At 42.9% G+C, this 16,761-nt stretch overlaps 1 long non-coding RNA gene across 1 annotated transcript in view; it reads left to right on the forward strand.

The window, feature by feature from the left end:
- Positions 1 to 12,214: 12,214 nt before the first annotated feature.
- Positions 12,215 to 16,761, forward strand: part of LOC140847033 (uncharacterized) — a 33,618-nt gene continuing 29,071 nt past the window's right edge. Inside the window, exon 1 of the long non-coding RNA XR_012126628.1 lies at positions 12,215 to 12,380. This is a non-coding gene — a long non-coding RNA (uncharacterized lncRNA). The remainder of the gene's footprint in view (positions 12,381 to 16,761) is intronic.

The raw sequence follows: 16,761 nt of genomic DNA on the forward strand, positions 1-16,761 counted from the left end.
TGGTTTCAAGTTCCTGTCATACCCTCCTAGCTTCCCTCCACAAGGCTGCCAAAGAGTTCAACATCTTAAAATCCACATCTGATTGCGTCACTTGCTGGCTAAAATCCTTTAACAGCTTGCAGGCAACTACAGGGTGAACCCCAAGTGCCCAGTTGATGGCCAAGGTCTTCATACCCAACCATCTATTTCCTGGCCCCACCCCAGCAGCCCCCAGTGGACCTCAGCAGCCCCAGCATGCCTGTGCAGCTCCTGTACCTCTTGCTATGCCTAAGAAGGTTCTGTCGCCTCCCATCTTGAGCCCACCTTCTCCTCTTTCTCCTCTTTCTCTGTATGATTTCAGAACTAGGCCAGGTGCCCTCCTCTCTGAAGGGCCTCTTCTGCTTCCTCAATCCCCAGATCCTGGTGATCCCACGGAACATTCCTCACACCTTCTTTAAAGTCTATCCATGATTCAGGATATGTGTGCTTCTTGAAGAAAAATCTCTTGAGTGTGGCATCTGCCTCTCCAGCCCACATGCTGAATCTGCCCTCAGATGCTTCTCTATAGCGGTGAGTGTCAGCAAGACCGTCAAAGGCAGAGGTCAGGGATGTCAACAATGACACAATAACATCAAGCCCTGGAGATCTTCAGGGAACAGTTGGGGTGGGGTTCAGGTGATGTCACCTTCACCTGCAATGGAGAGACAGGTGACCCACCAGCACAGACATCAGAGGTGGAGGTAGATAAAGACTGGCTTCCTAGCTTCTCAAGAGGGACAGCTCCAAGGCATGTCCAGAGCATCTCTTGGAGATGCAGCTCCAGGCCATGGCAGTAACCTGTTCATCCTTCCCTGCTTTGAGTCCCCACTTCTCTTCATCTATGCATCACCTCCCTCATGAACAACCTGCTGTCAAGCTTTTGTCTCCTGCTGTTGCTGGAGATCCAGACCTAAGACAGAGAACTGCAGGGTTGCTGTCCTTCAGCCACAGTCTAGCTCCAGAGGTGGGAAAGTGAATCATTGCAAGTTCTAACAGAGATTCAGGAAAACAGATGAGGGCCGGATAAAGTCCTGCACTGTGCAGGTCAGAGAAGACCTGTTGTACCAAGTGACATTTACAAAGTCTCAATTCCTTGCAACAAAATGTCAGAGAGGCAGTGTGTGTGGCTCAGAGGAGAGGAGCCAATCTTATTTGGGGGTCAGGAAAAGTTTACAAGAGGTGGAGATTGAGCTCAGTTAGTGCCAGTGTGCATGGCTAAAAAAAACAGAAAATGCCTGCGTTGGTGGGCTGACACGTGGGCACAGTGGAGCATGCCTGTGTGCCAGGCCTTGGGCTACATGTGTTACATGCATCACCTCACCAAAGTCCCCATCCCCAGTTTACAGAAGAGGAAACTGAGGCTCAATGCCTAACCAAGGTGGGGGTAGGGTGTGAAACCACAGCAGAGAGACATGGGATGGATCACAGTGATTGCTCTTAGTGATTGATTTTAGATTTCCTGCCCCTGAAAGTTCTTAGTGAGCCTAACCTTCCCCCAGACCTGTGTTGGGCTGTTCATCCCTGGTGTTGTATCCCAGCTGGTTCCTTGTAGATTAACCATTAATATTAATATTTGTCTTATGCAAATATAATTTTGTTGGGCAAAATGTGAATAATTAATGTGGCTATGAAGTTGCCATCCCGGGTGTTGGGGTCAGAGAGCTGCTCAACCCCTTGCCCTTCGAGTCTGTGCCACTGTGGCCAGAGAGCCCCCAACACATTCTGAGCTGGAAAAGGCTGCCACCTGCTGTCAAGGGGCAAAGATGAATGAGAGGCAGGAGGGTGGGTGGAAGGCACAAGGAGTGAGTGCTGGGGGGCTTGAGCCTCACACAAGCAGAACTAGCACCTCCACCCTGCAGTGAACTGTCCCCAGTCCCATCTCTTCTCTCCTGAGAGGCCAGCCTTCTTCTCCAGGGTCACACACCTTCCCAGTCCTCTGGGAAGCTCCTGGACCTCAGCTTACACTGATGGTTCTCTGCCTTTCTGTCTCTATGTTTCTGTCGTTCTTTGTTTCCATCTCTTTCTCTGTCTCTGTTTTTCTATGTCTCTCTTTTTGTCTAATTCTGTCTCTTTTTTTTCCTGTCTGTCTTTGTCTCTCTGTGGCCCCTAACCATGTCCCCATTCAGTTGCCTACACACTACTCTCACAGGCAGCCAGATTCACTGTTATTGGTTCAAGTCTAACAGAACCTCCTTTCTTCAGATGTGTCCCAGATTCCTGTCTCAGTGTGGGTTTCCCTGAAAGCAGGCTAAAGACAAGGCTTTGGGAGGTACAGCCAGGAAGCAGGAACAGGGAGCAGGCCAGTGGGACAGGGAAGAGAGAAAATGCAACCAAGAGTGCATTCTGGGGCTTGGTCACACTGTGAACAATGGGCACTCAATCCCATGGAGGCTTCCCGGAAAGCCCTTAGGCTATATGCCTTTGTGAAGGACAGGGGCCTGGGCATATGTGCCTCCTAGAACTGGGAACTTTACTGTACTCTGAGGGAACACTGCAGATTTGGGGAAAGGCCAGGGACAGAAAAGTTCAGAAATTCAGCAGGTACTTGAGGTAGTGTGGCCGTGTGCAGGAAAGCTGCTCCCTGTAGATGCAGCTGAACTATGATCTGGGCTCAGGCAAGGATAACACCTGGTACAACTCCTGGCTGCCAGCAAAATGACATCCAACCATTTGTGGCATTCAAGGCCCTCATGGCTTTGCTGTAGTTAACCAGTTGATTCTTAACTACTACTCTTTCCCTGGCTATAGCCAAAGTGGCCTACTCCCTTGGCCATGATAGCTGCTCACACTCACCATCTCACAGCCTGTGCTTCACCATTTCCACTTGCTGGGGTATCCCCATGCTCTGTTCCCTTCCTTCTGCCTCCATCCAATGCCCATAGAACTTTCAAGCCCCACCTCCACCAAGACACCTTTGGGAGCCTCTCTAACCCAATGTGAGCTCTTGGCTCTGCCCTCAGTGTCTAAACTGCCAATTTGTTATTCATTAAATCTACCTTTGATATTTTTCTTTCATTTACTCTTCTTCAATTAAATTTTTTTATATTACTAACCATCAACTTGCTAGGCATGGTGCCAGGGACCAAGGTGAGAGAGATGCATGCCTGACTTGGCAGTACACCATGGCATCTGTGCACAGGCAGAGGGTGAGCTCTTTAAGGTGAGAATTGTCTTGCTTGTCTTGTCATGCCCATGATATTCTAGAACTCGGGAAGGTGCTGGCCTACTGAAGGTGCCATTGTTTTAACTCTGAATGTATAGTTTCTCCTCTTCCCCATTTAGTCTAAATTCCTCAGATGAAATGGCACCTGCTTTGCCAAACCTTCCTCAGCCTTGTAGCCTTAAGGACTGATGGAGTTTCCAGGTCCTCCTGCAAAAATCCTCCAGCAGCCTGGGTGCCTAAGTGGCCTTCTAGAAGAGATCACAGTGGAGGCAAAGTGACCTGCCGGAGGGAGAGAACCAATTACTCAGGGCCAGCAGCTCTGTCCAACCTGCCCTGAGGGATAACGGCATTCTCTTCACCAATGGCAAACACTTTCTCCTCCGGTGCTGAGAATCCTCCCATGCTGACTCCTTTAGAGCCCTGACATTGGACAGACCCATCGGGAGGCTGTAGGGACACTGAACCTCATTCCAACATAAACATCGTTGTCCCCTGGCCAGATAAGCCAAGACAGGTGCTGGCCTTGGCCACTACAGAGAGTGTGTACTGACCCCAGAGAAGACCTGGCATTTTTGTCTTTCTGGCAATCCCCAAGGGCAAGCCAAAGTGAACTTCAAAAAAAGTTCAATAGACTGAAAGTTTGAGCCCATTATTTGGGAGGTTCTGATTTGTTAAAGTTTTAAAATTGTAAGATACATTCTATCTTGAAGTGTATATAAACTATATTACAATATAAAATAATACAATGAAGAGTCTTGTGTCCATTATACAGTTTAAGAAATAGAACAACACTTCTGTGGTGCCCCCCAACTGCATGCATCCCCTCCCACCTCACCCCAGAGGTAATGACTGCCCTGAAGTCTGTGTCTACTATTCCTTACTTTTCTCTATAGCTTTATTATATAACATGCATTCCTAAATAAAATTTTAGTTTTGCCCATTTTCAAATTTAAATGTTTCTACCATATCTGTGTATTTTGCAATTTTCTGTTTTTGTTCCATATTTTTTAAAAATTCACCCACACTGATGGATATAGCTGTAGTTCCTTTATTTCTACCATTTTATAGTATCCCACAACATGCATTTATCTAGTTTGCTGTTAAGGGAGATTTTGGTTGTTTTCCATTTTTTGCTTTTATGAGTCATGTTTCCATGAACCCTTTTGTCCATGGCTTTTGTCATTGACATGCAAGTGTCTTTTTTAAGGTGGTGGTTCTCAATACCAGTGATTCCTTTTAAGACAGATATTTTGTGGTGTTCTTTTTACTATCTTGGGATGAATTTCTCAGATTCTATACTACAACATACTTACCCATAGAATCTCAAGAAATAAATTTAATGCTCTAATCATAATATAAAAGAGAAATAAAACAAAACTTAAAATAAATGATGGTTGTACCAATATGTGAAACATTACACCAGGAGTGACAATAACAATGTCAGATGGCTGCACCTATATGCTGAAACACTATGATTTTCCAGGTACAAATGTAAACAGATATAGGTGTTTTGAATTGGTGGCTCAAACATCATGTGCAAGATTCACAATAGTTATGATTTTCTTACATTTTGACCGATCTTGGCCAAGTTCCAAACAATGACCACAGAAACCACGTCTTCCTTTATTTTAGAAGGTTGTTAGTTGCATTCGTAGGAAATTCAGTATGTTGAAAGTCATGAACAACTAGTTTTTTATATGTTAAACTAAGAGTAAGATTTCAGGATCAGATAAGTATGAACAGAGGCTCACCTGCATAAATTATGTAGCCTTGTGGGGTACAGGCTGATTAATCTTTGGGACTGCCCCAGAAATGTGAGACACCTTGTATTGATTGTCCCACCTACTCAATGCCAGTGCTCCCTACTCTTTTTGACATCCACAGCTTTCCAAAACTCCTCCTAGAGTGTGGTAATGACCCCTTTGGCTACTACTTTACTAGTGTATTTACTTAAGAGTAAAAATGCTAGGTTGAGAGTAAATGCATATTTCATTGATTAGGTGATAACAAATGGTTTTCCCAGATGGTTAAATCAGTGCAGTGTTCCACCATCCATATGTGAGAATTTCTGTTGCTCTGCTTCCTTACCTGTACTTGAGATTGTCAAACTCCTACATTTTTGCCTGACTGGTAGGATTAAAATTGTCTTTTATTGTATTTTCTTAGCTTCACATATGGCCAAACACTTTTTATATGTTTATGGACCATTCATGCTTTTCTTTTATGAATATGACTTTTCATGTCATTTGCTTTTCTTCCTTGTTTTTAACAGTTCTTTATTTTTATTGGATACTAATCCTTCGTCAATTATATGTTGCAAATACCTTCTAGTTGGTGACTATGTATTTTTGCCTGTTTTATGGTCTTTGATGAGAAGTTTGTAATTTGAATTTTATACATAAACATCTATGAAATTATCTAGTCTTATAACTTTCCTTTGGGAAAGGATCATCCAGTGGGCTCACTGCATTGACTATTAGTCCATAATTTTCTTAGTAAAACATTTACCACCTCATCCGCACATACGCGGTTTGCACTTTTTAGCTCTATGAGGCAGATGTCCATGACATCCTTTAAAATAACTGTTGGTGTGGCAGGATCCTGCTGTCTTTACCATCCTGAGCATTGATTCACCCTTGGTGAATACACAATAGAAGTGCTTAAAAGCAGAGCTGCTTATGATTCCCGACACCCTGTGGGAGGATTCCAGGATTAACTGAACCCTCCAAATTTTTTTTTGAGGGTTTTGAGGGAAGCTATCTATTTCCCACTGTCTCCAGATGTACAAATAGGAAAGATAACAGATTGAGAAAGACTTTGCCTCTTGGCCCCACCTTCTAGTCCCAGTGGCCCCATCTCCACAATGACATTACCCCCTGACAGAAACTGGGTGGATTGATCAACTCTGGTGGGAGTAGAGAACCTCAGAAAGCCAACCCAGTAAAGCTGGTGTAAAGGCAGGTCAAGCCCATTTTTTCCCTCTAAAACTTTATTACCTTCTGGTAGTTAAAAATGTGAAGAAAATTAACCAATCAGGAGATAGACCTGATTCCCATGTGAGCAGTTAGTTCTAGTCTCTTCCAGAGGTCGTGGAACGCTTCACAAGGTGACTTTTCTCAAGCTTACCTGGCCACCCTCCAGAGCTGGCTACAGCAGGTTTTATTGTCAGAACCCTCTGACCCCAGCCCTCTTGGTGAGAGGTCTGACCAAGCCTTTAGACCAGAGATAATTAGATGGATTTGTGCTTAATGCATTTTCCAATCAACGCAACACTTGAAAGCTAATTTATGAAAATTGAATATGGTGACAAAATGCTACTTTAAAACCCTATTTATCTTTATGGATTAAAAATTAGTGTTGGGGGTAGCTTTACAGCTGGCTTGGGGATCCCACAAGACAATAGAGGGTTCTCCTCTTTCCTCTTCTTGATGGACTGATAATGGGCGGGAGGGGCTGGGAAACTGAAGCTTCTTTGTCAGGAAGCATTTGCACCCACGTCCTATATCAGGTTAGTAGGGTGTGGGGGTGGTATAGCTCTTCCAGCTTGTTCCAACACATTGCTGCTGCTTTTCTACTCCACTGACATAACTTAGACTCGTTGGTTGACTAAATCCCAACCCCCTGTCCAGTAATGAGATTTGAGAACATGTTTTAATATCAGAGCTAAATTCCAAGTGAACCAATTCTCTAAAGCAGGCCCACTTTCAAGTGACCAGTGGTTTCCACATTCTCATGTTTCTTCCTTGCATCTGAGCACCTACCCCTGCACTCTGATGGGGGGAAGATGGGTCCAGGAGATCTGTGTTACTGCTCTCTAAAATGCTTTAAATACAAGCTAACAACCTCCCACTCCAGAAAAACAAAACAAAACAAAAAACACAGAAAACCTCAAAGCCCTTTGGAGAGCTGCTTATCAAAGTAAAGGGGGAGGAGAGAAGCGCTTGTCTCATTGCATTTTGTTACTGCAGGGACAGAGAGATCGTAAAGGAAGAAAGCCCAAGAGTCTTTGTCGTTGGTATGAAAGGCAGCATCTGGCAGAGGAAGTGCTCCCTGATAGGACATGGGTGCAAATGTTTCTTGACAATTCTAATCAAGGAGTGTTCTCGTTAGCATTCAAGATGGCTGAGATGATAAATTATATGAATAATTTTGGTTCTTTGTCAGGACTTGGATAATATCTTTCCACAACACATCTGTAGCTATGCATACTTAATTACTAACTAAGGAGCAGACAGGAGACATGAAGCGCAGGCACATCGTTATGCTACAGAACTGACACATGCATCCGAGGGGCTGTGCATTAGAGAAACAAATGAGACGGCAAGCTTCTCAGCCAGAGCCCCTGGGACCCTTGGATGAACAGAGGATCTGGCCTGTCACTTTTAATCTGGAAATAAGAAGCAGGCTTTGATCTGAGCAGGGTTAATTTTGGGGCTGGGGCTGGGCCACTGCAGTAGCTGAAATCCTATACCATGCTTCCTTCATATTAATTTTGCATTCCTGAACTCAGACAAATAATACATGAGGACTATGCCAAGTTTAAACACTTAAAATATGCCAAGCATTATGTGAGTCCTTCATAAATGTCACTAGTAAGGGCAGCTTCATCAACTTCACATACAAATATAAAAGCAGCGTTAGAGTATGTAGATAGCTAGGCATAAACAGGGAGAGGGAAGGTGACTGGTTGGACAGCTGCTTACATTCTACATATTCTGTGCAAGTTGTTACAGCTTGTAGAGTGAGAACACAGATAACAGGCCAAAACTGGCTTATAGTTACCAGCATAAAGGAGAAGTTAACCCAAACTTCACCCCTAAATACATTAACAAAGTAAAAATCATGCCCCTTTGTCATTACATAGTAAAAATCACGCTTCCCTGAGCCATGACAGTTTCAATGGGGAGCAAATATAATCAAAAGTCCCTCCACCTGATGTGAGGGTGGAGCCAACCAAATTCCAAAAAACTCCACCTGTTGCCTTTGAAACTTAGGCACATGTAGTGAATATTCATCTCCTTTTATATAAAAAAAGTTCTTTATTGTTTCCTTGGTGCGAATCCCTCTAGGTGTGTACTCGACTTTTTCTATAATCTTGTTTTCCACAGCTTGGGGAAGTTGAGGTTCCTAGGGCCAGGATCCTCACTGAACTTAACCCCTTGATGATGTAATTGGCCTGTTGCTAGGCCACTGCTTCCACACCCGGAGGCACTAAGCTATTACTGCACCATATAGAGAGTCAGCCCAGTTGCTCTGGACGGAGGTAGAGGCGCTAGCGCTGGATCTACCGTCGGGAGAACGAGCCGGGTAAAAAACCCTTTCACCCCAAAGAAACGTTTCACTGTCATTTCTTTGGTCACACTGAATCCATAGTAAATTTGCCAGGGACTGAAACCCATTGGCAAAACACACATAAACCCTGACCCTTACAAAATTATTCACCACTGAACATTTTCTTTTTCTGACACTAATCTACCTTCATCTTGTCTGTGTGTCAGTGTTTTTCTCCACTTGGTTTCCTTTTTCTTGTTGGCTGCTGTAAACCTCTGACCACGAAATGCAACAGTTCAAAGGAAAATAACAGATCTTTGGAATGGAGCAAAATTTCATAAAGTTAATGAAATGATGTGGAAGAACTGTCCATCCCATGCAAATCCATTGTCAGCGAGGATCTGACTGAGGTAGACTAATCATGGAAGAGAAAACTAACAGGACGATAATAGAAAGGCACTTTAAAAAGGAATATTTTGAAAATCAAAGAATAAGAGGAATTTAGAAAAATTGAATGAAATTTTTCCAAAAGTCATCTTTTTATAACAGTGCTTAGAAAATAAAACAAAGAATAATATGTTTCACCGTCACACTTCTTACTAGCTTAGTGGTTCCTTAAGTACAGCCACTGGTGGAGGGATGGGATCTGGAGGGGCTTTCAGCATCCACTTGCAAGCTATGCTGATCTCTATCTCCTCCTGCAAGCCCCCTCCCGCTACATAATTTATTTTCAAGAGCCCTTTGGAGAAAGTGACGGTTCCTATGGCCAGGATTCTCACCTGGCCCTGGCTGGCTTGCTCACTGCACATGTGTGGGCAATACGTTGTTATTGACTCTATATAAAGAGCTCTGCCCAGTGCTCTGGGCTGCTGCACAGCTGTAGGGTTGCAGGAGGGCAGAGACTGGAGTGATCACAGCACTAAGAGAGACTGAAGTCTGTGGGGGCGAAGAGGCCCAGAGACAGAGACTGGCATGCTCTCTGAGTGGATGGGATGCTAGTGATTAACCTGCCACTGTGGGAATAGAGTTGGGTATAACCCTTTCACCCCAAGAACATTCCACAGCCCCATTTTCAGTCCCACTGAATCCATAGTGAACTTGTCCAGGGCTGAAACCTATTGGCAAGGCAGGCCCTATCGCCCTTCCTCAACCTGAGCCTTGGATGTGCTTGCTTGGCCTCCAGCCACGTTTGAACCTTGGAGAATGGGGCGGTCAGATGGAGCATGTAACTTGCCTAGGTCAGTGAAACGTGAGTTGAAAGGACACGTGCCACTTCCAGGAAGAAACTTCACGAGTCCCTGTGTGAGTTGCACCATTGCTTTTCCCACGTTGTAATATTCATGGGAACATGTCTCAGAAAACTGAACAAAGATATTTTTCCCCAAGGATGGGGATGGGCACTGCTCTTCTATTCTTATATACTGACTGCATTTCTGTGTGTGAAAATTTTCAGCTGTTATGGGTCTCCATTACTGAAATATTTCATTAATACTATTTTAAAGTAACATTATGAGAAAGCTTAATATTTTATTATCTGATTATATTATCTAATCTCTACAATAAGTGATGGGACAGCTTTTTTTAGCTCCATACTTATTAAAGATGAGGAAACTGAAGCTTACAGAAATTGATCATCTCGTCAGTGGTCACACAGCAAAGCCGGGCTTTAATCACCAGTTTCTCTAACATCAACGCATGCATGTTCATTGAGCCTTCATGACTTACCAAGTTTCTGACAAGGCCCACCCCATTGCCTCACGTGCAGAAAGCCACCTTTCCTTACACGCACTTGAGTCTCTTCCTGGCAAGCTGTGCATGGCCAAGTGCCCTTAGCTGTTCACCTGATAGGTTGCTGAGAGTGTGCAGGTTTGAAAATACCTAGGGTGTGTGTCCGTGACCACCCACTTGTCTCCTCGAATATTCTGGGCATTGATGATACATCATCTACATGCATCAGCATGGCAGGAGGCAGCCCATGGCATGCAAGGGCAGGTACGTGGGTGTGGGTGTGGGTGTGGGGTCATGTGGTTTTATACTGTGCCAGGCAGAAGCATTGGCTTGGGGGCCCCAGCAGAGCAGCTGAGTATGTTGCTTGATTGATGACTTCTATGCCTGTTTCTCCAGAAAAGGGAAAGGACCAGGCCTTTACGTACTACCCCACTGGGTGAGAGAAACCTGAACCTATGTATCCTGACAAGGGCTGACATTCTGGAGGCCATTGGTGTCAGCACCTTTCCACAAGCTCTGACTGTGAGTAAGGCCCTCCTGCACTGTGTGTGTGTGTGTGTGTGTGTGTGTATGAGGGATTGTGGGGAGAAGAACATCAAGGAATGCCCCTCCCATGCAGTTCACTCTGTAATGCTTGAAAATAGCTCAGTATGGGTCAATAGGGATTGACATGGAAAACTTTCTAATAGATACTATGTGGAAATTAAAACTGCAGAACTGAATGTGGAGTGTATGTTCATTTCTGGAAAAAACTGATTTAAGTAAAATTTGATTCAAGCACTATCCCATGAACAGTAGGTCCTATGGAATGGCGGGGGGGAGTTGACCTGCGTTTTTCCCACTTGCCTCTGGATCTGGGTGCTGGGTTCTGGTGGAATTGTGGAGTGCACATACCCCTCACTTCCTGTGACTTCTCTCCTCCCAACCTTTCACCCTCCCTGAAAGGAACTCAGACATTTCCTTAATTCCCCACACTTGCCAGTGCAAGACAGAGGCTGGCAAAGCCTTCAGAGGGGTAGATGCTTCCCATGGTCTCAAAGGTGTGAGGACCCTGCTCCAGGGAGACTGCCTCAGCTGCAAAAACCAGCCCAGGTGGTGAGACACTGAGTTATGCAAGGTAACCTGTTCTAGAGAAACCAGTAGGCAGGCAGAGGCTCTGTGTGAGCAGGAGCTGAGAGGTGGGGGTTTGAACATGGTATGAAACAGCCCCATTTTGGAGTGCTTTCCAGGACAAGGGGCAGACAGGCTGCTAAGGCACCAGGACTAAGATCCTGCCCAGTCCTCAGATGTCCAGCTTGGCAGATTGTACCACTGAAGAGTCACTGACAGCTCCGGAGCTGATGGTCCATGTGACCAGCCCAGAGCATTGCTGAGACCAGGCTCTCTGGAAGAGCGTGCAGAAAAGGGGACTGGTCAGGAACCCATTTCCATAGTCAGGTGGGAGAAGAGGGCATGAACTAAAGTTGTGGAAGAGAGGGTGGAAGAGGGGGTGCAGGCTGGAGAGTCTGCTGCAAGTGTAGGCAAGGGACCGGGTGGAGAAAGGCACAGAGCATAGGACCCTGGGTATTTCAGATTGAGAGAATAGTTGGATGGGTGGGATGAGATCCAGGAAAGGTTCAAGGTTGTCTGCTGCTGGGAGAGGCTGAGGTCAGACCCTTGGGGTGCGCTGTTGATGCTGGGTGCAGGCAGTAGCACACACAGAAAGAATTCCAGCCTCGAGAGGAGAGAAAACCATCACCAGAGCTGGACAGTGGTCATTGCTGGGTAGGACACACATCTAAGGAGGACTAGGGGCCCAGAGGGGAAGCCATCTGTCAGAGAAGGAGATGGTGTGCACTGAGGAGAGGGAGTTGCAGCTGGTTCCTGGGATTAAGGAGTTTTACTGGCTAGGGAGAGGTGGGGTCACAGGGGCAGGGGGCATTGTGAGCAGAGGGGACCACTGAGGGAGCAGATGCACCCAGGCTTCTCTCAGGGGTTACAGCTCTGTTTCAAATGCTCACTATGTTGTGGCTGGTTTTCTTCTAGATAGTGAGGGGAACTAAATCAGACCTCTTGTGTCCTTCCCCCAGAACCACAGCTTTCTATCAGACATATGGGCTCCTGTCTATGAATTTCTCTTTTGCAACCCAGGTCAAGCAGGGGCAAGTTCTGTCTTGCAAGGATGGCTGAGAGAAGGACATAATACAGTGTGACATGCACAGTAAGTTTGTTTCTATTGTCATAATTATTATTTCATCAACAGCTCTCCAAAAGAAAAATAAAACAGAGAAAAGAGTGTTCTGTGCATGTAACTCCTTAAATGTCCTGGGAGTTCATGGAAACCATGACACATGAACCCTGAAGGCGTGTGGTGGAGGGATCACAGTGTTCTGAACACAGTTTCTTAGCTTCTCTCTAATTGTTCCTGACTTATCAAGGACACGGATGCATGTGAATGCCTTGGGTCAACTAAGGGGGGCGTGTGAATGCTGCTGTCCCCTGCTTGTGGACAGAAAGGTTATCTGTTGATTTAATAAGGTTCAAGGAACTCTTAATTCTTGTGCAGTGTGTTGGAAGGAGGAGGTAATATCACAAAGCACTGCAGTAAAGCATAAGATTTGGAGTTGGGCTATTTGAGTTAAAAAGCCAGCACTGCTAAGATTTTGCCCATCTGCCTGTGTGATCTCAGACAGGTTGCTTTACCTTTCTGAGCCTCAGTTTCTCTCATTTGTAAAATGGTTCCTTATGTGGATTAAAATAGGTAACGTGCATTTGTAAAGTGGTTGGCACAAAAAGTCTGTTAATTAAATGTTACATATTTAGTACACACATAAGTAGATAGTTTGCTTCCACAAGGTCATATATTTAGTCTTTTTTCCATCTTATATTAATATAAATTGAAATTTAGCAACAAATGGGACCAGCTTAAAATATAAAGATTGCCTGGTGAGCCAACTCTATAATATAGTATTTGAAGGAAGAATCTGCCTTCTGAGACTGCCTCTGGCTTATCCACAAATATTCCCCTGATGTTTTCATCCAGAGTTTTTGCATGTTTCTCAAACCTTTTCTTCTATTTCACTTGCAACCTGAATGTAAATGGACAAATTCAGGGAAATTCAAGTGGGTGCTCAACAGGATCTTAATGATATGATACTGTACATAAAAAACCCAAAAGACTCCACTCCAAAACTACTAGAACTAATATCTGAATTCAGCAAAGTTGCAGGATATAAAATTAATACACAGAAATCTGTTGCACTCCTTTGCACTAACAATGAACTAGCATAAAGAGAAATCAGGAAACAATTCCATTCACAATGGCATCAAAAAGAATAAAATACCTAGGAATAAACCTAACCAAGGAAGTGAAAGACCTATACCCTGAAAACTACAAGACACTCTTAAGAGAAATTAAAGAGAACACTAACAAATGGAAACTCATCCCATGCTCTCGGCTAGGAAGAATTAATATCATCAAAATGGCTATCCTGCCTAAAGCAATCTATAGATTCAATGCAATCCCTATCAATATACCAACAGCATTCTTCAATGAACTGGAACAAATAGTTCTAAAATTTATATGGAAACACCAAAGACCCCGAATAGCCAAAGCAATCCTGGGAAGGAAAAATAAAGTAGGGGGAATCTCATTTTCCAACTTCAAGCTCTACTACAAAGCCACAGTAATCAAGACAATTAGGTACTGGCACAAGAACAGATCCACAGACCAGTGGAACAGAATAGAGAGTACAGATATTAACCCAAACATATTAATATACGATAAAGGCGCCATGGACATACAATGGGGAAATGACAGCCTCTTCAACAGCTGGTGTTGGCAAAACTGGACAGCTACATGTGAGAGAATGAAACTGGATCACTGTCTAACCCCATACACAAGACTAAATTCGAAATGCATCAAAGACCTGAATGTAAGTCATGAAACCATAAAACTCTTAGAAAAAAACATAGGCAAAAATCTCTTGGACATAAACATGAGCAACTTCTTCATGAACATATCTCTCCGGGCAAGGGAAACAAAAGCAAAAATGAACAAGTGGGACTATATCAAGCTGAAAAGCTTCTGTACAGCAAAGGACACCACCAATAGAACAAAAAGGCATCCTACAGTATGGGAGAATATATTCATAAATGACATATCTGATAAAGGGTTGACATCCAAAATATATAAAGAGCTTATGCACTTCAGCAAACAAAAAGCAAATAATCCAGTTAAAAAATGGGCAGAGGAGCTGAACACACAGTTCTCCAAAGAAGAAATTCAGATGACCAACAGACACATGAAAAGATGCTCCACATTGCTAGTCATCAGAGAAATGCAAATTAAAACCACAATGAGATATCACCTCACACGGATAAGGATCACCACCATCCAAAAGACAAGCAACAACAAATGTTGGCAAGGTTGTGGAGAAAGGGGAACCTTCCTACACTGCTGGTGGGAATGTAAAATAATTTAACCATTGTGGAAAGCAATATGGAGGTTCCTCAAAAAACTCAAAATGGAAATACCATTTGATCCAGGAATTTCACTCCTAGGAACCCTAAGAATGCAGGAGCCCAGTTTGAAGAAGACAAATGCACCCCTATGTTTATCACAGCACTGTTTACAATAGCCAAGAAATGGAAGCAACCTAAGTGTCCATCAGTAGATGAATGCGTAAAGAAGATGTGGTATATATCCACAATGGAATATTACTCAGCCATAAGAAGAAAACAAATATTACTATTTGCAACAACATGGATGGAGCTAGAGGGTATTATGCTCAGCGAAATAAGCCAGGCAGAGAAAGTTAAGTATCAAATGATTTCACTCATCTGTGGAGTATAAGAACAAAGAAAAAAACTGAACTTACAAAATGGCAGCAGATTCACAGAACCCAAGAATGGACAACAGTTACCAAAGGGAAAGGGACTGGGGAGGATGGGTGGAAAGGGAGGGCTATGGGGGTGGGGAAGAAAGGGGGCATTATGATTAGCATGTATAATGTGCGGGGGGGAGTGGGGAGGGCTGTACAACACAGAAGACAAGTAGTGATTCTACAGCATCTTACTACGCTGATGGAGAGGGATTGCAATGGGGTATGTGGGGGAACTTGGTGATGGTGGGAAGTCTGGCAAACATAATGTTCCTCATGAATTGTAGATTAATGATACCAAAAAAAATTGTCATTGCCATAACTAAAATCATCTATTTTCTCCCATGTTATTTTAAATTTAGATCTATGGCCCAGTTTTTTGAAGGGTGTAATTCTGTTTCTAGATTGATTTTTTTACATGTGGATGTCTGGTCATTCCGCCACCATTTGTTGAAAAGACTATCATTGTTCCACTATTTTGCCTTTACTCTTTTGTCAAAGATCAATTGACTATATTTATGTGGGCCTATTTCTGGGTTATCTATTCTGTTACATTGATCTATTAGTCTATACTTTTGCCAATTCCATGCTGTCTTGATTACTGTAACTTTACAGGAAGTCTTGGGTCTGGGTAATATCAATCCTTCAACTTTGTGTTTCTCCTGCAATATTGCACTCTCCCTTTTGGTCTTTGCTTCTCCATATGAACTTAAGAGTCAGTTTGTTGACATCTACAAAATAATTTTCTGGTTTTAATTGGAATTATTTTGAGTAACCAATATTTTGACAATATTGAGTTTTCCTATCCATGAACATGGGATACCTCTCCATTTAATTAATTCTTCTTTTATTTTTTAATCAGAGTTTTGTGGTTTTCCTCATGTAGATCTTATACATATTTTGTTAGATTTATACCTGTGCTTCTTTTGGGAGAATGATAATGTAATGTTATTATGTTTTTAACTTTAAATTTCACTTATTCAGTGATAGTATGTAGGGAAGCAAATGACTTTTGTATATATTAACTTATATCTTGCAACTGTGATATAATTATTAGTTCTATATTTTTCATTGATTCTTTCAGATTTTCTACATAATCATGTCATCTGCAAAAAAGACAGTTTTATTTGTTCCTTAGCAGTCTCTATATATTTTATTTTATTTTCTTGTCTTATTGCAGTAACTAGGTTTCCAGTTTGATGCTGGAAAACAGGGTGAGAGAGTACATTTTTGCCTTATTCTTGATCTTAGCAGGAAAGCTTCTAATTTCTCACAATTAAGTATAATAGCTATAAGGTTTTTGCAAATGCTCTTTTTCAAATTGAAAACATTCCTCTCTATAGTTTGCTGAAAGGTTTTTGTTTTTATTATGAATGGGTATTGGATTTTGTCAAATGCTTTTTCTTCATCTATTAACATGCTCATGTAATTTTCTTCTTTGCTGTTGATGTGATGGATTATATTAATTGATTTTCAAATATTGAACTATCTGCATTCCTGGGACAAACCCACTTGGTTGGGGCATATAATTCTTTTTATATATTGTTGGAGTCAATTTGCTAATATTTTCCTAAGAATTTTTGCATTTTTGTTTATGAGACATATAAATCTGCAGTTTTCTTTTGATGTCTTTGTCTGGCTTTAGTATTAGGGTAATGCTGACTTCATAGAAGGAGATAGGAAGTATTCTTCTGTTTCATATTCTAGAAGAGATTGTAG

Source organism: Manis javanica, chromosome 17 (assembly GCF_040802235.1).
Source record: "Manis javanica isolate MJ-LG chromosome 17, MJ_LKY, whole genome shotgun sequence".
Classification (NCBI taxonomy): Eukaryota; Metazoa; Chordata; class Mammalia; order Pholidota; family Manidae; genus Manis; species Manis javanica.